Source organism: Erinaceus europaeus, chromosome 5 (assembly GCF_950295315.1).
Source record: "Erinaceus europaeus chromosome 5, mEriEur2.1, whole genome shotgun sequence".
NCBI classification, from domain to species: Eukaryota; Metazoa; Chordata; class Mammalia; order Eulipotyphla; family Erinaceidae; genus Erinaceus; species Erinaceus europaeus.
In genome coordinates, this window is record NC_080166.1 from 4338605 (window position 1) to 4360431 (window position 21827).

General features: G+C 42.0%; 1 long non-coding RNA gene across 1 annotated transcript in view; it reads left to right on the top strand.

Annotated features, from left to right (window-relative positions):
- Positions 1-524: 524 nt before the first annotated feature.
- Positions 525-21827, top strand: part of LOC132538570 (uncharacterized) — a 50678-nt gene continuing 29375 nt past the window's right edge. The window contains exon 1 of the long non-coding RNA XR_009549907.1: positions 525-659. This is a non-coding gene — a long non-coding RNA (uncharacterized LOC132538570). The remainder of the gene's footprint in view (positions 660-21827) is intronic.

Sequence of the window (21827 nt, forward strand, 5' to 3'; positions counted from 1 at the left end):
CCCTCAAAAGAATGCATTGCATGTCATTACATATCAGGAGACAGTGAAGACCAATTACATATTAGAGACTGTTAAAGAATAGCATTCTGTCATTGGGCAGAGATGCAGATGTTTGTAGCAAACAGTACCATGAGAGGGGCGTGAGTCTCACTACACTACGGCGGAGGGAGACCTCAGACAGCGGCAGACGTGACTTGCAGACACTTATCACAGGGGAACAAGACAAGGACACAAGGTCTTCTTCTTCTTCTAGCGTTTGCCCTTCTTCCGTAGCCAGTCAACAGCGTCAGGTTGAGCCTGATGTCAAGTTTCGAGACCTCCTTTGAATCTGGAGAGGTGGCAGTCGTTGACTATGTGGGTCATAGTCTGTCCGGAGCCGCAGGGACACAAGTAATATCAGTTATCTCACAAACCATTATTTACTCAATAAAGAGATTAAAAGTGCTACAGTGGAATGTAATGAGTTTACCCAAGTATTTATCAAAGAATTAGTCATTTATTTTCTGCTTCATTTGCAGAAAGAATCATCAATAAACAGTTTTAAGAAAGTCTGGATGGGTCCGCAAATCACTGATTTAGTCTCCCATATTTGAGATTTGATTAGCAAGGAGTGGTTCAGCAGCAGATAGAACAAAAAGAAAAACCAAATTTGGCACTAGGTATGTCCTCTGCTGTTACTGTTCATCTAGATGATTTTAAAAAAACTGTTCTTTTGAATTGACACTGTTATTTCCATGACTTGAAATGGATATTTGTTGGTCTGCTTCTAAATTCTGCTTCTAAGACCCCTTCTGTTGCATTGCTTGACGTTGTGGTCTATTTACATAATCATTGTTTTCATTGGTTTAATCCCCACTGGTTCGTTTTTTCCTTCTCCCCACCCCTTTTCCTACGTACTTCCTCTTCCTGACACTTCCCCCTCAAGAGATATATATATATATAGGACAGGACTGTGATTAGAGATAGCTAGATCAAACTGCATCCCTGCTCGGCAATAAAGATTGAACTGCGTTCCCAGCTCAGCCATGAGTCCCTGGTCATCTCTCTCCCGCCCATGAAGCTAGCCCAGCAGATATTTTCCCAAGTAATAGAAAATTTTGATAGCATGGAGACAGAGTGTCTTACAGAATTCAATGATAGTCACTACAAGCAGAATCTGATGATGTATACTTGTTCTGCTAATTTAAATATTGCTTTTGAGGAGTTAGAATGTAAACTTTTAAAGAAAAGGACTCTAGTCTGGTTACCCTAGTTCTAAGTTGCTTACTAACTTTGTTTTTAAGTGGTTGTGAGTAGACTAATAGTTCTGATGTCAATTTTCTTTTTTTTTTTAAGATTAAATTTTTAAAATTATCTTTGTTTATTTATTGAATAGAGACAGCCAGAAACTGAAATGGAAGAGGAAACTAGAGAGGGAGAGAGAAAGAGAGACATCTACAGCACTGCTTCTCCACTTGCTAAACTTCCCCCCATCAGGTGAGGTTCTGGGGGCTCAAACCTGAGTCCTTGGGCATTGTAACATGCGCGCTCAACCATGTGTGCCACCACCTGGCCCCTGTAGATTTCAGTTTCCTTATCTGTGTAATGATGGAGTTGAGCTTGGTGATTTTAATTATTAATATAATTTAATCATTTAATTATAATTACAGTTTAATTATTTTTTGCCAGCAAGGTTATCCTTGGGGCTCAGTACCTGTTCAATGAATTCACTACTTCTAGTGGCCATTTTTCATTTTTCCCCCTCCTTTCCTTTATTTGATAGGACAGAGAAAAATTATGAGGGGAGAGGGAAGATAGAGAGGGAGAGAGACAGAGAGAAACCTGCAGCCCTGCTTCACTGCTTGTGAAGCTTCTCCTCTGCAGGTGGGGAGCTGGGGCTTGAACCTGGGTCCTTGAGCATGGTAACATAGGGGCTTAACCAGGTGCCCCACATCCAGGCCCTCTAAGCATTATTTTAATCCTCAGATTCTATGAGGTTTTGATTAACTTCTCCTTTTCCTTATTCCTAACAAATGTTAGGCGATACAAAGAAGTCAAGAAATACATGCAGAGGAAAAATTCTACTTAGTACAGATTTGGAGTGGTAGGTAGATTTCTATTTTATGATCCATGCACTGGTGTGTGTCGGGGAGTGATACAAGCTGCAGCACCAAAGAGGCTCAGAGGAGCTAGTCACTAAGCAATACCAGGAATTTAAATCTTCAGCAAGACTATCCTTTATTTGATGACTTACACTGATTGACGCTCAGGCAGTTTTAACACATTTCTCAAGATCATTGTGATTTCTCCGTTTCTGACAGCCAGAAGCAAAAACAAAAAATCATATTAAAAATTTGTGCAGGCTGGGGTATGATTTGATCAGCCAACATCCATGTCCAGCAGAGAAGCAATTACAGACGCCAGAATTCCCACCTTTTGCACCCCAAAAAGAATTTCGGGAGCTGAGGAGACAACATAGTGTTTCTGCAAAAGACTTTCATATCTGAGGCTCTGGGGTCTCAGGTTCAATCCCCAGTGCCACCATAAACCAGAGCTGAGCAGTGCAAGTGCTTTGATCTCTCTCCTCTTTCTCTAATGACAAATAAATAAATAAATAAATAAAACGTTACAGAAAAGAATTTTGGTTCGTACTCCCAGAAGGAGAGAAATGTTAGGGGAAAATGACTAGAGAGCTCTGTACCCCAATTCCACCAGGACCCTGAGAAAGAAGCAGGACAAAACAGAAAAGAAAAACAGAAGGAATAGTAGGTGCAGGTGTGATTGAGAGGGGAAGCAACTCTCCAGCAGGTGGGGAGCCGGGCGCTCGAACCAGGATCCTTACGCTGGTCCTTGTGCTTTGCGCCATGTGCACTCAACCCGCTGCGCTACCGCCCGACCCCCATTCTATGTCCTCTTCGGCAGCGAGACCATACTGAGAATGCCTTGAGATAGTGGTTTGTTGGAAAAGTCATGGCGCACGTTTGCTTTGAAAAACAGAAAAATTGGGCAGAGGGTAGATAGCATAGTGGTTATGCAAACAGACTCGCATACCTGAGGTTCTAATGTCCCAAGTACAATCCTCTGCAGCACCATAAGTCAGAGCTAAACAGTGCTCTGGTAAAGAAGAAAGAAAAGATAAAGTAATAAAAAAAAAATGTTGTGGAGACTTTTCCAGTAACCCCATAGCATGTTTTCCATACAAAGTGATGATTCATTTGTCTTTTTTTTTTTTTTTTTTTGCCTCCAGGGATATCACTGGGGTTCAGTGACAGCACTACGAATCCACTGCTTTTTTCCATTTTGTGGCCCTTGTTGTGGTTGTTATTGTTGTTATAGCTGTTGTTGTTGCATAGGACAGAGGGAAATCAAGAGAGGAGAGGAAGTCAGAGAGGAGGAGAGAAAGATAGACACCTGCTGACCTGCTTCACCACTTGCGAAGTGACCCCCCCCCATGCAGGTGGGGAACTGGGATCCTTATGCTGGTCCTTGCGCTTGGCGCCATGTGCGCTTAACCCGCTGCGCTACCGCCCAACCCTCTCATTTGTCTTTGCTAGATGCTAACCTGCAGATTCAGGGTAGGAAAGACAGAGAAAAGCTGGAAAACCCATTTTTGGGCTTATACTGCTGAGGTGTGTGTCCTGAGGCATTCCAAGAGAAGCACTGAAACTTGAGTTCCACCACACCACTTTAAAAGATATGAGCAAAATTACAGCACATCTAAATAAGAAACTAGTGCCTGTCCCAGTGAACTGAAGTGAGTGAAGGGGGTTGGGGAATGGGGCACGGTTTAGTTGTAAGCTATTGTAAATGTCTGTCCATGCAGTTTCTGTCTCTTTTGCAAGGAAGCAAAGATCATCTGTCACAAAGACTGGCCCTGATTTCACTAGCCAGCAGTGTGGTATCCATCCGGGCTCTTCCCATATTTGGAAACACTTATCAGTTTATTTATTCATTCAGAAATCGGAGGAAAAGGGTGATTCAAGTCACATGAGGGAAACTTTAGTGAATGGGAAGACTGTGTTTGCTATGATCTAAACATGACTTGAGGCAAATGATTTATAGTTCTCCTCTCTAGAACGTTTCCTTATTAGTAAAATTTGTCATTGTAGTTGATGATTCTTAAGAATTCATTCAGAGTTGGACACCCTGCAACTGCTGTTTATTGCTTTGCTTTCTCCAGAAAGACTTAGCAATGACTATAAAATGTGTATTATTATTATTTTTAGCCCTGTGCTAAAATTTTACTTATTTACTGAATAAGACAATTTATTAGAGCCAATCTATCTTTTTTCAACATTTAACCAATCTTTGTAGGAGTATCTGAACAAAACGAATGTATTCAAGATTCTTTGTTCTTAGTAGTGGAATCTCAAGGTGATGAAGGTGTTGTTTCTGATTACAAAGGCTTATAGAAGAGTAGAGGATTTTAGATAGTTATTTGAAAGACATCAATATATTCCAGAGTGTTAAATGACACTGCCTATGTCTCATGTGGTAGAAACTCACCTGGGGATGCTAAGTCTGCATGCTTTTCTTCTTCCATGCAAGATTATTATTTTTTTAAGTCCATGTGAGATGGTGAAAGAGATTAAAGATATTTTATGGGGGCCAGGCAGTGCCCAGCACCCCACCTGTGGTGGGGGGATGCTTCATGAGAGGTGAAGTAGGTCTGCAGGTGTCTATCTTTCTCTCTCCTTCTTTATCTGCCCCTCCTCTCTCCATTTCTTTCTGTCCTATCTAATAAAATGGAAAAAATGTCCACCATCAGGAGCAGTAGATTCGTAGTGCTGGCGGTGATACCCAGCAAAAAAAAAAAAAAGGAAAGAAAGGAAAAGCTATTCTTTAAAGAAGGCCTGACCAGGGGAGCCAGGTATAACACAGTGAATTAGATAATGCCCTGTGTTGCAAAAGGCAAATCTGAATCCTTGTTTCTTTTATGCTTTTATAATCATTACAAATATCATTACAAATATCTCTTAAACTGGGCTCTATTTTTACTCTACTGGTTTACAGTAAATATAGTTGTTGGTACATGTGTAAAATTTCTCATTATTTTTCCACAAAACACTTTCTTTCTTTTTCCTTTCCTTTCCTTTCCTTTTCCTTTTTTTCCCTCCAGGGTTATCATTGGGGCTCGGTGCCTGCACTGCTCCTGAGGGCCTTTTTTTCCATTTTTGTTGCCACTATTGTTGTTATAGCTATTGTTGGACAGTTCAGAGAAAAATTGAGAGAGAAGGGGAAGAAAGAGGAGGGGAGAGAAAGATATCTGTAGACCTGTTTTACCATTATGAAGCCACCTCCCTGCAGGTGGGAGTCAGGACTCGAACCGGAATCCTTGCGCCTGTCCTTGTGTTTCACGCCATATGCACTTAACCTGCTGTGCTACCACCGCCCGGCCCCCTTACAAAACACTTTCACCCCTGGCGTAGGTCTTCCTCCACCATCATGTGCCAGGTCCTGCCTGAAACCCTCCACTTTCCTCCTCCCCAGATTCCTTTACTTTGGTGCAATACACCAAACCCAGTCCAAGTCCTACTTTGTATTTCTCCTTTCTGTTCTGAGTTCTCAACTTCTGTCCATGAGTGAGATCATCCCATATTCATCCTTCTCTTTCTGGCTGATCTTACGTCACATGATTCCTTCAAGCTCCACCCAAGATGAGGTGAAGAAGGTGAATTCCCCATTTTTAGTAGCTGAGCAGTATTCCATTATATATCTAGACCATAACTTGCTCAGCCACTCATCTGCTGTTGCACGCCTGGATTCCTCTCTAGGTTTTGGTGGTTACAAATTGTGCTGCTATGAGCATAGATATATACAGATCTTTTTGAATGGGTGTATTGGGTTCCTTAGGATAGATCCCCAGGGGAGGAATTGCAGGGTTATAGGGTAGGTCTATTTCTAGCCTTCTGAGAGTTCTCCAGACTGTTCTCCACAGAGGTTGGACCAATTGACATTTCCACCAGCAGTGCAGGAGGGTTCCTTTGTCTCCACAACTTCTCCAGCATTTGTTGTTGCTATTGTTTCTGATGTATGACATTCTCACAAGGGTGAAATGGTATCTCATTGCTGTCTTAATTTACATTTCTCTGACAGTCAGCAACTTGGAGCATTTTTTTCATATGTTTGTTGGCCTTTTGGATCTCTTCTTTGATGAGTATTCTGTTCATTTTTCTCTCCCCACTTTTGTATGGGGTCATTTGTTTTTTTGTGGCTGAGTTTGGTGAGCTCCATATATATATTTGGTCATTAGTCCTTGATCCATTTGGAGTTTACTTTTGTATGTGATGAAATGTAGTGGTTAAGTTTCATTCTGTACATTGCAATCTGATTTTTCCAACACCACTTGTTGAAGAGACTCTCCTTTCTCCACTTAGTAGTTTGTGCTTCCTTGTCCAAAATTAGATGTCCATGGGTGTGTGGGGGCTTAACCCCTTGTTTCTTAATTTAATACATTGTACAAACAGTATGTTTTCAGCAACAAAGTGGCAAAAGAATTATTGCTACTAGAAAATAGTTTCCTTTTTTTTTTTTTTTTACATGAGAAATAGGTAATAATTTCTCCCATTTTTTCCTGTGTAGTTCACTGTAATAATCTGATTTTAGAACCAGAAAAACCCAAATTTGAGTCTGGGCACCTTTTATAAGTTGCCAATTGTGTAATATCCCTTACATAAAAGTAGAGGTAATAGAACTTGCCTCGTAGATTTGCAGTTTAGAAAATGGAGCACATGAAATATTTGCTTTCTTCTTTTGTAGTTAAGGAAATGAAAAAAAAAAAACCATCATTATTTGCCTAGTTTATGTGTATAGATATATATTTTCTGTTGAGGAAGTTATCCTTTTCACATTAATTAAAGCTTAAAAATTCACTGAGTTCTCTTAAGAAAATAAATTGGCTAAACCTTCAAAACTTTACATTTATAGAGTCCCTGAAGAGTAAAGATTTTTTGATTTATTTTACAACTGATTCATTTCACATCTGGCATTTTATCAATAAATGGTCTGAATGTGTAGGATTTGACTAATTCGTCATATCTTAGATGCATGTCTCTGCCAAAATGTCGTTTTGTCCTAAATTTTCAGTGTCTTCCAACAGTACTGGTTTATAAAGTAGAGGCCTAACCTTTAAATGTTGATCTCATGAGAGAGTGAATGTTTAATTAGCCAAACCCTGTCTCCCTCACCTCACATCTCCATTCCTCCCTGCTCTTCTCCACTCACAACTTTTGCAGATTGTGTATCTTCAGCCTATGGCTCTATAGACACCCACACTCTTATTTTGTTGCTGACTAAGGGAGACTTGCACTAAGAGAGAACCGTCTGGATCATGAGAACGTGGCCTAGGCCACACTCACTCCATCAATTTACCGCATGCGCTAGATACCACTGGAGGTTAGGGCAAGCCTTTCCTTGGAGATGTTTAACTGTTTGTTACCATTAAGGCCCATCTGACTTGGGTACAGAAGATATGACATCTGGAGGCATTTTCCAATGCTGTTAACTCTATTTCCCAGATGTTGGTGTTTGGTTTGCAGATACTGTAATCAGGACAGTATGCAAAGAACAAGGGACTGCCATCCCCTTAGTGGACTTGTGTTTCCATATGTCCTTCACATGTATTTCTTGCTGAGACACATAGAGTAGAGAGAAGTTGGGTGGGAATAAATAGCGACTCCCCATGGACTCTCCTTTTTAGGGTGCTTTGAATAAATTGCTCCCAAACTCTCTATCAAGATACAAAATTATCTGCACAGGAAACTTAAGAATAATAGTGAGTGTGTGTCTTTGCAAAAACAGATTTATATGGGGGCTGTGAGGTGGTGTACCAGGTAGAGTGCACATGATACCATGTGCAAAGACCTGAGTTCAAGACCCAGTCTCCATCTGCAGTGAAGAAGCTTAACAATAAGTGAAGCAGTGTTGCAAATCTCTTTCTCTTTCTTTCCCTTTCTACCACCTCTTCCTCTTAACTTCTCTCTGTCTCTATCAAAAAAAGAAAAATGCCCATCAGGAGTAGTGGGTTCATTTTATAGACACCAAGCCCTGGATATCACTGGATAACCCTGGTGATAGTTAAAAAGACAGAAAGAAAGAAGGAAAGAAAGAAAGAAAGAAAGAGATTCATATGGTTTCTCTTCAGTAAGTTTGGAAATAAATCCTATTTATGAATTTGTATTGCATTTCACATCGTATTTTGGTATTGTCAGTTTTAGTATTTAAGGAATTAGTGATGCATTAGGGTAGCTGGGCACAACATTAGGTTCAATAAACAAAGCTTTCAGTAAAGTAGGACTATGTATAGTTAAGGATTTGGGCTCAGGGGTGAGGAGAACATCAAAACATATTTAATGCCAGCAATCATATTATGTGTAAATGAGGATAGAGAGGACTGAATTAACTGAATCTGCCTTTTAGGTTATCAAATATGAACATTCCCTTGGAAACTCTCTCTCTAAAACATACCTAAAATAGACTTCCTAGTTTCTTTCCACTTTAAGGTTCCTACTTTCATCTGCTCTTTTCCTACTTTATGATTTCTGTTTAGCCAACATAAACATTTTGTCCTGTTTTCTATCTTACCACTTTTCAGCCAGGAGTCTTGCTTTTATACCATCACTAAAAGGGAAGTGAATCTGCAAAGCCAGGCAATGTTCTTCTTTGAGAGAGAAGAGGGGAAAACAAGAAAGACAGCAGGAAGTAGTAACAGGTGTAGGGGTGACTTGGAAAGGAAGTGAAGGCAATACCAGGAAAAAAAATGGGGAAAATACAGACATAGATATAGATAGATAATTATGGAATCAGCCCATATGTGTGAACTTGGGAGAAGTACTGCAGTTTCCAGTAGAGGGAGATAAGGGCTTAAACAGAACTCTGATGGTAGGAACCATATGGAATTATACCTTTATAACCTTATAATTTTGTAAATCAATATTCAGTCACTAATAAAAATAAATAAAAACTCAAAATATTTAAAGTGTTGCAAAGACAAAAAGTTTTTAGAAAAACTTCTATGACAAGGCATATAATTAGAGTGAAAGTAACTGCTTTGTTAGCTTAATAGCAACTGAATTCTTGTCAAGTTTTCAGTTTTTCCAAGATGAGGTTTTTGGATTTGAGTCTCTTCTACAGTTTAGAGCAGTCTCTAAAGTCTATCTTTGTTATGGACTTGTATGATGGTGTAGTAATACTGAATGAATTTGGTCATCATTTAGAGCAGTCTCTAAAGTCTATCTTTGTTATAGACTTGTATGATGGTGTAGTAATAATGAATGAATTTGGCATGTAGTGAATACTGACGGGCTCCTGGGTGTTACAGATAAAGAACTAAGGAAGACAATAACCCTGCCCAAGGGGCCTACCATGTCTGTGTCTATACCTATTCTAAAGATTCATCTGGATTTTTTTTTTTATTCATATCCCAAGACACACATGGAATATATTATTTGGGCCATTTCCAGGGTGCTCAGTTGGTCTTGAGTTACTGCAACAGAAAATGAGAACATTGGGAGGGTGTGGATTAGTTGTGGAGAGCTCCAGTGGAAATGGTATCTATGCAGACAAGCATCTTCTCAGCTGTCAAGACAGTCAATCGTGCACCAAGATGTCACCTGCGTTTTGATGAATTTCTTGTTTTTCTTTTATTTCCTGGCCATCAATTCTGTATTATTCCACTCAAATCTCCCAGCTTGTGGGGCATTTAATTTATAGCTTGCTGAAAGTGTTTTGGATGGAGTCTGAAAATGTTATTTCACTATCCCAAATGGTTCCATGTTCAATTTTGAGCCTTAAAGAGTCTGTTGTTGGAGAGATGAAGGTAGAAAGGGGAGAGAGCAGTTATATCATCGAAGAGGAATGAATATAAAGAGGAAACAAATTTATAAAGATAGGCCAGGAAGATTAAGACCAGTCTCAGTGGGGGCCCATGGCTGAAGCGGGTGAAGTTGAGGTGGGTATGGGTTAGTGACAGGTTTACTGCAGGCAGGTCTACATTTCTGTGTCTTGAAACTGGGGAAATTCTTTGAAGACTAAAGAAGATAAGCATTACTAGTAAGGTAAGCTAAGAAAGAGGATGGATACTGGATGATCTTTCTCAAAGGTGGAACTTAAGAAACAAGAACAGGAAAAGGAACCATAAAGTCAGAGCTGCCCTGGGTGTGGAATGTAGAACTGAAGCAAAGAATTCTGGGAAGGAGCAGGGAGGAGACAGAGGGCTGGGAAAGGCTGAGAAGTCCTGGTTTGTGATACGAGGTTGATGGAAAAGGACTTAAGTTGGGGAGGAGAGTATTTTCAGACCACTATCAAGAGGAGATGAAAAACAGTACCTGAGTCTCAACGGCTGCACTGTAAACCACTAACCCCCTATAAAGTGATAAAAAGAATATTTCCAAGCACACAGAAACTATCTAAGATTCAAATTTTAGTGTTCATAAAATAGTTTTAGGGAGTCGGGCGGTAATGCAGCGGGTTAAACGCAGGAGGCGCAAAGCGCAAGGACCAGCTGAAGGATCCCAGTTCAAGCCCCTGGCTCAGCACCTGCAGGGGAGTCGCTTCACAGGTGGTGAAGCAGGTCTGCAGGTGTCTGTCTTTCTCTCCCCCTCTCTGTCTACCCCTCCTCTCTCCATTTCTCTCTGTCCTACCCAACATCAGTGACATCAATGACAACAATAATAACCACAACAATAAAAAACAACAAGGGCAACAAAAGCGAATAAATAAATAAATAAATATTAAAGATAATAGTTTTAGTGGGATAAAGCCATGTTCATTAAGAAAAAGGAGATAAATATTGGTATGAAAAAAAGGAAATATTGCTGTAGATACCAGTGACGTTTTAGGGGATGAATTGTAAACTAAAAATATACTAAAGAATGATCTGTAATAAATCGCTGTATAATAATAAATAAAATAAATAAATAATAAATAAAAATAAATTTAATAAAAAAAGTCAGTTCAGGAATAACTAAGAAGGGGCCAGGTGGCAGTGCCCCTGGTTGAGCACACATGTTCAATGCGCAAAGACCCGGGTTCAAGCCCCTGGTTCCCACTGACAGAGGGAAAACTTTGCAAGTGGTGAGGCAGGGCTGCAGGTGTCTTTCTGTCTCTCTCTCTCTCTACCCTCTTGATTTCTGACTGTCTCTATTCCAATAAATCAAGATAATTAAAACAACTGTAAAAAGGAATAACTAAGAACACTTACAATATTAGAAATTAACCTCTAAAAAGGTCTTTGTTGGCCATGTTCTGCTAAACAGGAATGTGCTGGATCACTAATTTCATTAAATGAATTTTGTAATAGTAGCAACTTACTTTGATTTTTTGGTTTGCAAATTCTTTATTGTAACATAAACAGTGGCACAGTTTCGGCAAATGTTCTAGGTGAATGATTGTGCTAGTGTGAATTTAAACCTTTTGGTCATGCATTAGACATTGATTGGTTGATAAAATACAAAGTACAGTAGACAATGAACAATTCTAAAATTCTCAAGGTGTCAAGTTATATTTCAGACAATTAGAGAATTCTTCAAGGGGTCACTTTTTTTTTTCTTTAGACACCTAACTACAGTTCACTATGGCCATTGTCTAAGCACAACATAAGACATTCTATACAGTAAAACATTAAATATTACAAACTTGATAAACATCAGTACAGAGGAACTCAGGCCAATGACCCACACTGTTTAACTAGAATAGAATCCTTCAGTATTCAAACTTCTGAAACATATCTCATTCAAACTCTCCTAAATAATAACCCAGGTCCTTGTGCAGTGTAACATGTGCGCTCAACCAGGTGCACCACCACCCGGCCCCCACATATATTCAATATATGATCATTTAAAAATGTATCTGAGGGGGCTGGGTGGTGGCGCACCTGGTTGAGCGCACACGTTACAATGCACAAGGACCCAGGTTTGAGCCCCTGGTCCCCACCTGCAGGGGGAAAGCTTTGGAGTGATGAAGCAGGACTGTAGGTGTTTCTCTGTCTCTTTCCTTCTGTCACCCCCTTCCCTCTTGATTTCTGGCTGTCTCTATGCAACAAAGATAATTGAAAAAGTTAAATATATATATCTGAGAATTATTTAAAAAATATTTATTTTTATTTTTAAATTTCATATACATGTATATATATATATGGAGAGAGAGAGAGAGACATAGAGGTACAAAGAGAAAGAAAAAGAAAGAAATACCAATTAGTTATGGTTGATGGTGGTATGGGAGATTGAACTTGGGACCACAGAGCCTCAGGCATGAATGTCTTTTGCATAACCATTATGCTATCTCCTCAGCTCTCAAAAATGCTTTATTAGTGATTTAGTGAGGTTTACAATATTCAAGATTAAAGGCATATGGCTTCACATCACACTCACCACTGAAGTTCCATTGTCCGGGATCCAACTACCATAGTTCCCACAAACTCTGATAGTTTTCGCTTCCTTTTTTTTTTTTTTTTTTTGGTTCATGCCCTTTAATTACCTGTAGTCCACATCTGAGGGAAGCCATCTGAGAGTTGCCTTTCACTAAACATCATCACATCCAGCTCCATTCATTTTGCTCCAAAGAACAAAATATCAGCTTTTTGTAATTTCAGAGTCCTTAAACAATAAAGATGGAACTACCCTATGATTAAAGCATTCCTAGGCATCTATCCAAAGGACAAGAAAACACTGTTTTCAAGGGATCTATGGGCCCCATGTTCATAGCTGCATTACCCACTGTAGCCAAGGTGTGGGGGCCACCTAGGAAGCACCAGGTAGAGTGCACACCTCACTGCGTGTAAGGACCCAGGCTTACCGCAGACTCCCACATGCAGGGCTGAAGGTTGATGCGCCGTGAAATAGTGCTGCAGGCTCTCTCTTTCCCTGTGTTCTTTCCCCTCTCAGTTTTCACTTGTCTCTATCAACAAAAAGAAGGGGGAAGAAAAGGTCACTGGGAGCAGTGGATTTATTGCATATACCCTGAGCCCTAGTGATGACTCTGGTGGCGACGAGCAAACAGAATGGAGGCAACCTGCATGCCCATGGCTGCGTGGCTGGGCAAAGGCATCACAGGGGATACATTCCATGGAATACGCCTGCAAGCTTCTGTCAGCTCTTTCCTTCTTTCTTTTTCTTAATGATATTTTTATTACCTTTATTCGTTTATTGGATAGAGATGGCCAGAAATTGAGAAGGAAGGGGAGATAGAAAGGGAGAGAGAGAGAGAGGGGTCCGGGCGGTAGCGCAAAGGGTTAAGCGCACGTGGCGCAAAGCACAAGGACTGGCTTAAGGATCCCAGTTCCAGCTGTGGGCTCTCCACCTGCAGGGGAGTCGCTTCACAGGCGGTGAAGCAGGTCTGCAGGTGTCTGTCTTTCTCTCCCCCTCTCTTGTCTTCCCCTCTCATCTCAATTTCTCTCTGTCCTATCCAACAACGACAACAATAATAGTAACAACACCGATAAACAACAAGGGCAACGAAAGGGGTAAAAATGGCCTCCAGGAGCAGTGGATTCGTGGTGTTGGCACCAAGACCCAGCAATAACCCTGGAGACAAAGAAAAGAAAAGAAAGAAAGAAAGAAAGAAAAAAGCAAAGAAAGAGAGACACTTGCAGCCCTGCTTCACCACTTGTGAAGCTTTCCCTCTGCAGGTGGGGGCCGGGGGCTCGAGCCTGGGTCCTTGCACATTGTAACAGGAGCGCTCAACCAGGTGCACCACCACCTCTCCCCATCAGCTCTTTCATTCACAGGTAGAATCTCCTCGGAACTGGGTGACTTTGGTGGCTGAGTGGACAGACATGAAGTTGCTGCCTTGTCATGGAGGCCAGCGCTGTGAGCAGCCCCTGGTCTCGAGTCACAGAGGGGTTGGAGTCAGATTTCCAGCCCGCCACGGCTCTGCACTGAGTCAGCATCCCGCAGCAGCCACCTCAGAGACCCCGAGCTATGACTGCCTCGCCAGCGTGTTTGCGAATTCCTTCGTGAGGCTGCACGGGAGAGAGAATAACATCTTTCCTCAAGCCGCTGGCATTTGCTGGGTCTCCATAGGCTCCTCAGGGGACACTGCTTTGTGCCATTTTTTTTTCCCCTCCAGGGTTATTGCTGGGCTCGGTGCCTGCACCATGAATCCACCGCTCCTGGAGGCCATTTTTCCCCCCTTTTTGTTGCCCTTGTTGTTGTAGCCTCGTCGCGGTTATTATTGCCATTGTCGACGTTGCTTTGTTGTTGGGTAGGACAGAGAGAAATGGAGAGAGGAGGGGAAGACAGAGAGGGGGAGAGAAAGACAGACACCTGCAGACCTGCTTCACCGCCTGTGAAGCGACTCCCCTGCAGGTGGGGAGCCGGTGGCTCGAACCAGGATCCTTACGCCGGTCCTTGTGCTTTACGCCCCGTGCGCTTAACCCGCTGCGCCACCGCCCGACCCCCTGCTTTGTGCCATTTTAAAAACACAGTATGTGAAACGTGGTGTTGAACTCCAGTGGAACAGGAACATGCAAATATAGATTTATTCAGGCTATCTACAAAGGAAACTATTCACTTAAAAAAAACTTGAAGAGGGGGCACATAGCATAATGGTTCTTCTTCTAGCATTTGCCCTTCTTCCGTAGCCAGTCAACAGCATCAGGTTGAGCCTGATGTAAAGTTTCGAGGCCTCCTTTGAATCTGGAGAGGTGGCAGTCGTTGACTATGTGGCTCATAGTCTGTCTGGAGCCGCAGGGGCAGTTCGGGTCGTCTCTGGCTCCCCAGCGATGGAACATAGCGGCGCACCGGCCATGGCCTGTTGGATAGCGATTGAGGAGGGCCCAATCATAACGTGCCAGGTCAAAGCCGGGTGGACGCTTGCAGGGGTCTGTGATGAGGGGTTTGTTCTTGACCTCAGCTGACTGCCAGCTCTGTTTCCAAGAGTCTAGAACAGAGAAGTTCAGTGTAGGCGTAGGGGACCAGATTGGGTGACGAGACGTCAAGCGTTGGACAGGGTGGGCGAAGATCTCCGCGTATATTGGCAGGTCCGGTCGAGCGTAGACGTGGGAAATGAACTTAGATGATGCCGCATCCCGACGAATATCTGGCGGGGCGATGTTGCTAAGAACTGGCAGCCATGGAACCGGGGTGGAACGGATGGTTCCAGAAATGATCCTCATGGAGGAATATAATTTGGAATCGACCAAGTGGACATGGGGGCTACAGAACCATACTGGGGCACAGTATTCTGCAGTGGTCTCAAGTGGTCTCCCCCAGGGCTCTGTTCTGGCTCCTACGCTATTTAATATTTACATCAATGACCTCCCAGAAACCTCTTCAAGGAAGTTCATCTACGCCGATTACATCTGCTGTGCAACTCAGGCATCCAAGTTTGACATCCTCGAGGAAACACTCATGAAAGACATGTCTCTGATATCTGATTACTGTAAAAAATGGCGACTAATCCCTAGCACTGCAAAAACGGTATCATCTGTTTTCCATCTACACCATGCCTCGGCCTCACATGAGCTTAATGTGCAGCTTGACGATACGAGAATCCGGCATGAAGCCCAGCCAGTCTATCTTGGCGTTACTCTCGATCGCACCCTGTCATTTCACAAACATCTCATAAAAACTGCAGCAAAGGTGGGCGCGAGGAATCACATCATTGCAAGACTGGCCAGCTCCTCATGGGGCGCGAGCGCTTCCACACTTCGATCATCCTCTCTGGCATTATGCTATAGCATAATGGTGATGCAAAAAGACTCTCATGCCCGAGGCTCCAAAGTTCCAGGTTCAATCCCCAGGACCATAAATCAGAACTGAACAGTGCTCTGGTAACACAAAACAAAACGAAACGAAATGAAAATAATGAGCTATGTATAGATTTAAGCCCAAGACAAAGGAGAAAAACAGACCTCTGTTTATCTGGACACTGTCTTTCTTCCCTAAATAATTTCATTACCATTTTGACACGTGCTGTGAGAAGAAGGACTCACAGAACGCAATGAGACCACACCTGAGCTGTACTAAACTTCCGTGTCCCTCCTGTCTACCTGGGATTCTCTTTCTCGCTCTCATTTCATTTCATTTATTTTCTTTTTGCCAGCACTACGAAGCCACAGCTCCTGGTGGCCATTCTCAACCCCCCCCATTTGTTGGCTAGGACAGAGCGAAATTGAGAGAGGAGGGGAGACAGAGGAGAAACAGAGACCCCTGCAGACCTGCTTCACTGCTCATGAAGGCACTGTGACCCCTCCACTTCTGGCGGCCTTTTACATTTTTCTTCCTTTCTCCTTCTTTCTCTCCTCTCTCTCTCTCTCTTTCTTAGTCAGTAGGACAGAGAGAAATCGAGATGGGAGGGTAGAGAGGGGGAAAGACAGACACCTACAGACCTGCATCACGGCCTGTGCAGCGACCCCCCTGCAGGTGCATGTGGTGACGCAATATACCGGGGACACTGGACAGAAGCCCCCCCACACGGTGTGACGTCACTGCGGCGACAGAGGCTGATGTGAGCAGTGGTCTGCGCAGGCGCACGGCGGACTGTAGGCGGAGCCAGGCTGTGCTGGCGTGCAAAGAATTGTGGGTAGGCCGAATAGACTTAAAAGGACAGCGGCCGACACTCGCGCTCTCTTTGCCTGCAGCTGCTTCTCTTGGTCGGGTGCCGCTAGGCGGAGGTGCCCCAGGCGTCCCAGGCCTCCGTCCATCCATCCATCCGTCTGCCAACCCGTGGGACCCTGCTAGCGGTAAACTTCTAGACCCTCTACAGCCATGGGCAGCCTTGACCAGAGCTGATAAGTGTTTATGCTATGGGACTAGACTTGGATGATATACTGAGATCTTGCAGACCTAGCGTACGTGTAAGCCTTGATGCTAAAGGCTTATTTTGCCTTTTTACCTGTTTCACCCTAATAAACCTTAGATTGTTTAAACCAGCCCCCAGCCCGCGCTGTGAACCCTTCTATGCGCTGCCGCAACAGTCCCTACTCATAACTTCTTTTTAAGTTAAATGGCAACAGGTGGGGAGCCAGGGCTCGAATTAGGGTCCTTACGTGGGTCTTTGCCCTTCGGACTGTGTGCACTTAGCCAGGTGCACCACCACCCAACCCCCTTATTTAATTATTTTTAGTGAGGAAGTGAGGGCGGGGGAGAGATAGATAAGTAGATAGGTAGATCGATCTAGAGAGAGAGATACCAGAGCACTGCTCAGCTCTGGCTTATGGTGGCACTGGAGATTGAACCGGAGACCTCAGAGTCTCAGGCATGAATGTCTTTTTGCATAATTGCTGTGCTATCTCCTGCGCGAGTCAACAGGGCTTTGACCTAGCACGTTATGATCGGGCCCTCCTCAATCGCTATCGAACAGGCCGTGGCCGGTGCGCCGCTATGTTCCATCAGTGGGGAGCCAGAGACGACCCGAACTGCCCCTGCGGCTCCAGACAGACTATGACCCACATAGTCAACGACTGCCACCTCTCCAGATTCAAAGGAGGTCTCGAAACTTGACATCAGGCTCAACCTGACACTGTTGACTGGCTATGGAAGAAGGGCAAACGCTAGAAGAAGACGTGGTACAGTTCCTTTGTCATCTACTTGTCTGCTCTGGATTTTACTGGCGGTTTCATGGAAGAGAAAGATTAAGTTGCACTATAGAGAAGATTACCGAAAAATCTACATGCTAGGTCAAACAGAAGGAAGAAAACAATGGCCATTAGGATTCGTAGAATAACACAGGATTGAATCTCAGTGAAAACCCTAGTGGCTTTAGGTGCTGGAACTTGATGGCAGAGGACCTAGTGGGGATTGTGTTGTCTGGAAAACCAAGAAGTGTTATGCATGCACAAACTATTCTATTTATTGTCGAGTGTAAAACAGTAATCTCCCAATAAAGAAAAAAAAAAGCCAACAAAAGAAAACCCTAGTGACAGGGAAAAACAGTCACATGCCTTCCCTTAGAATATTGTTAACAGATAGGTTTCTATAAACTAGTGAGGTGTGTGTGGGGCAAGTTGGCTGTGGGGTAACCGTGACTATTTATAAATCTTTAAGAATCATTTCAGTTTCCTCTTTTGCAAAATGGAGTTAATGATAGTCTCATCACAAATGAATATTGCAAGGATTAAATTAAGTTTTGTGCTTAGCACGTTACTTGACATATCCTTTAGCAAGTTTAATTTTTAAGTTAGGTTTGAAAAATGGTAGCATGTATAATTATTACTCTTGGTAACTTGAAGCCATGTCAAGATTTCATAACCAAGTTTTAAAATGTGAAGACGTTCTGATTTTCAGAGTTTGTCAATGTCTGTGGTGTGAACATTGCCATTGTGGCTGACTGAAGCAACATGACGTCACTCAGACGACCACATTCAGGAACATTTAACTACTGGCTGCCTCTCCTGTCCTCACATTCAGCTGCAATTCTGATTCAGTATATGTGGGTCATTAGAGTAAATCACCAAAAACTAAAAATACATTGTTCCAGAATTGTTCACCACTTAACATAACTGCCACCATTTTTTTTTTTTTTGAGTTTCCTGAGTTAACCTTTGGCTCTGAAAATGAATACAGTTTTCTTAGGAAAAAAAAAATAAATGCAATGCATTTGCAGAAGTATCATTTTCTTGCTATTACTTCAGATTTAATTCAATCAATCAATTTATTTATTAGAAAGAAAACCAGACAACACTCTGCTATATGTATTATTGGGGACTGAACTCAGGAACTCATGCTTGAGAATCCAATGCTTTATCCACTGAACCACTTCCAGGACTACATGAATTGATTTATTTTTAAAATGTGTCTTATCTTAGGGGTAGATAGCATAGTGGTTATGCAAAGAGACTCTCATACCTGAGGCTCCAAAGTCTCAGGTTCAACCTCACATACCACCATAAACCAGAGCTGAGCAGTGCTCTGGTAAAATAAATAAATGAATACTTAATAAATAAATAAGTAAAATAAACATAAAATGTGTTTTATCTTGAATTATGTTTTCACTAGCCTATTCATATGTCTTTATAGATAAACAGCTAACATTTTTGGCATGAGGGTTGGTTTTTATTCTTGTCATTATTAAGGCATCAGCTAAGTCCTTAGATTTGTCTGTGTCCTCTTAGGACATCTTACAAAGGCTTACAAGGCTCAAGGCCAATTTTACCATCACAATGAGTCCAAATGTTATAGATTGATATTTTCAATTAGCTTCATATTAGAGCAAAGACTCTTCTGGGAATAAGATTCAATCTGAGAGATTCAACCCTCAAGATGGGCAAGTTGCTTTATCCACTCAGTCCCTAATGACCATTCAATGCACTTAAGAGCCACATATTAAGATATTCTCCATCAAGTAAAATTGCCCTACAGTCCCTAATTGAGTTTTAGACCTTGATTATTCAGACTCACTAAATGGAATCAAGGGACGGGGCAATCTGGGAAATGGCGGTTTTGAGACAGTTTTAAATAGATATAAAGATTGGTGTATTGCACCAAAGTAAAAGACTCTGGGGTGGGGGAGGGAGGTTCAGGTCCTGGAAGATAGAGGAGACCCAGTGAGGGTTTGAATTGTTATGTGGAAAACTGAGAAATGTTACACACGTACAAACTATTGTCTTTCATTTTACTGTTGACTGTAAACCATTAATTTCCTAATAAATTAAAAAATAAATAAAATGATATAAAGAGATGTGATTGTAAAATTCCAGGCATCAGTAGATTCATAGTGATTCATAGTGACTAGGAGCATCCTATTCTGACTCTGTGTAATAAGAAAACTACTTCAGTTTATTTGACATCTTACCATGCAGACTTTGATTTTTAAAAAATTTTTATTATAAAAAGGAAACACTGACAAAACCATAGGATAAGAAGGGTATAACTCCACATAATTCCCACCACCAGAACTCTGTATCTGCTGTCCTCCTAGTTGAAAACTAATACAGAAAAATAAGAGTCAAGTTTCCAAAGAATAGAACAATTATTTTTAGTGTACTTAGAAATATCATTATCAAATAGTTGTTGAGCATTTGTTATGCACTACTATTCTAGATACTGACAAGGAATTTGTGGCCTCTACTCTACTGGGACTTCTGTAGTGGAGATAGAAAATGAAAAAGGAGACAAATGGGCAAGGAGACTCCATAGACTGGTTGTCTCAAGGTTAACTGCCTAGATTTCAGTTGTGAGTATATATCCCTTTTGTCTAAGCACATAATGTTTCAATTTTGTAAGCTGAATTCTGACACCGGGCATAAATTGTTAAAGCATTTCTAAAAATAACTTTTTCTTCAGATACTAAGTTACCTACAAGGTTAGACCAGGTTGTATAGAATCAATTGGTCCTGTCAGTAAGATACAGTTATTGGCCGATAGCATTAAATTACATAATCATGGTGAGGTCAGATACAGTACGGTAAATCCTCCACAAGATTAAAACAAGTTCCCAAGCAATGTGTTATAATAATAATCATCTGTTGCCTTAAACTCTAAGGCTACCAAGAACCTTCCCCATTCTCTTCAAAAATATGTATTTCTCCCAATTCTGGAGCTCCTGGGTCTTTGTATTTCTTGATGCCTCTTGCTCCCTTTCCCCTTTTCTACTGCCTGTGCTGAACTCAACTAAGTCAGTGCGACCAGTGCCGCCACACCACGTTATGCTGACACTGCTTTTTCACTCTGGATTGTATTCAGAGACACCAAGCCCGAGATGCCAACCTTCCAACTCTAATAGTTTGGTGAGACCTTCCCTAACACATAAAGCTACTAGCTCCATTTCAAATGGTGCACGCTCTAACAAAGCTATAGAACCTCCTAGATATAAACTACGGTCTAGGGGACTGGGTACATCTATCTGTAGATTAGGAGCAACTATATACCTCAATGTAAACGCGCTTGATGGTCCTCTGTGATTAGACTTAGACTTAATAAACTTGGCAAGCGAGTGGAAAGGCCTAAAGAAGGCACCATACATTGTAAATTGTCTACTTATTTACACTTGGGCCTAGAAACCCTCCTCTCATACTCTACTTCACTTCCCTCACTCTGTTAACTAAATACACAAAAGAAAGTAAGATATATCTCCTAGTCTCTTCTGACAGCATCAACATTATTGTCACACCTTCATCATCTTTAGAAGAAACACTGTATGCTTTTGGGCAAGAGTTAAGACTAGCGAAATTATATATCTACTAAAGGACACTTATTTTACCTATGATAACTGTTATTAGAATCACCAAACAAGTAAATGGAGTAAAACTTAAGGATAACTTAGATCACACTAAAATCCTGGGTCTATTTCCTCCACTAACTTGAGGCCAGACCTTCTAAACCTAATACTGATCTGGATACAACAATTGATACCCAAGACTTTAACAACTGGGAGAAAGTCTAAGCTCACTTGATAAAGAAGGAACTACAACAGCTGGAAAAGGCCAAGAGACTGGCTCACTGGATGATGGCCTTTGTACTCAATACCAGGCCACCCCATCACCTGGGGCCCTAGTTAGGGAATCCTTGAATTCCAACAAAGATCTGATAGGCCTAGACCTCTAATAGATCCCTCTCTCCACTATCACTGGTCACTTCCATCAGAAACACCAAAACCCCTCTTGTGGGCCTCTCCAGTACCTTTCCTTCAATGCAGAGCAGCAATGGTAGGGAATGCCCCATCCCTGAAGAGAGGCTGGGTCATCCTTCTATGCTACTTGAAGGCGGGTCCTGAAATGAGTGCAGCCTAGAATGTTCCCGGCTGTGACCATGGACCGCGAGCTCAGACTGTCTGGGACTCAGAGGTCACACAGGCTCCTGTGCTAAATGTGAATATATATGGGCTCTGGGTCAGAACGATAGGGTAAATAGTTAATTGTATTCATATACTTTCTTCCAGTTTGGGAGCTATTCTCTGCCTTAGTCCAGCTT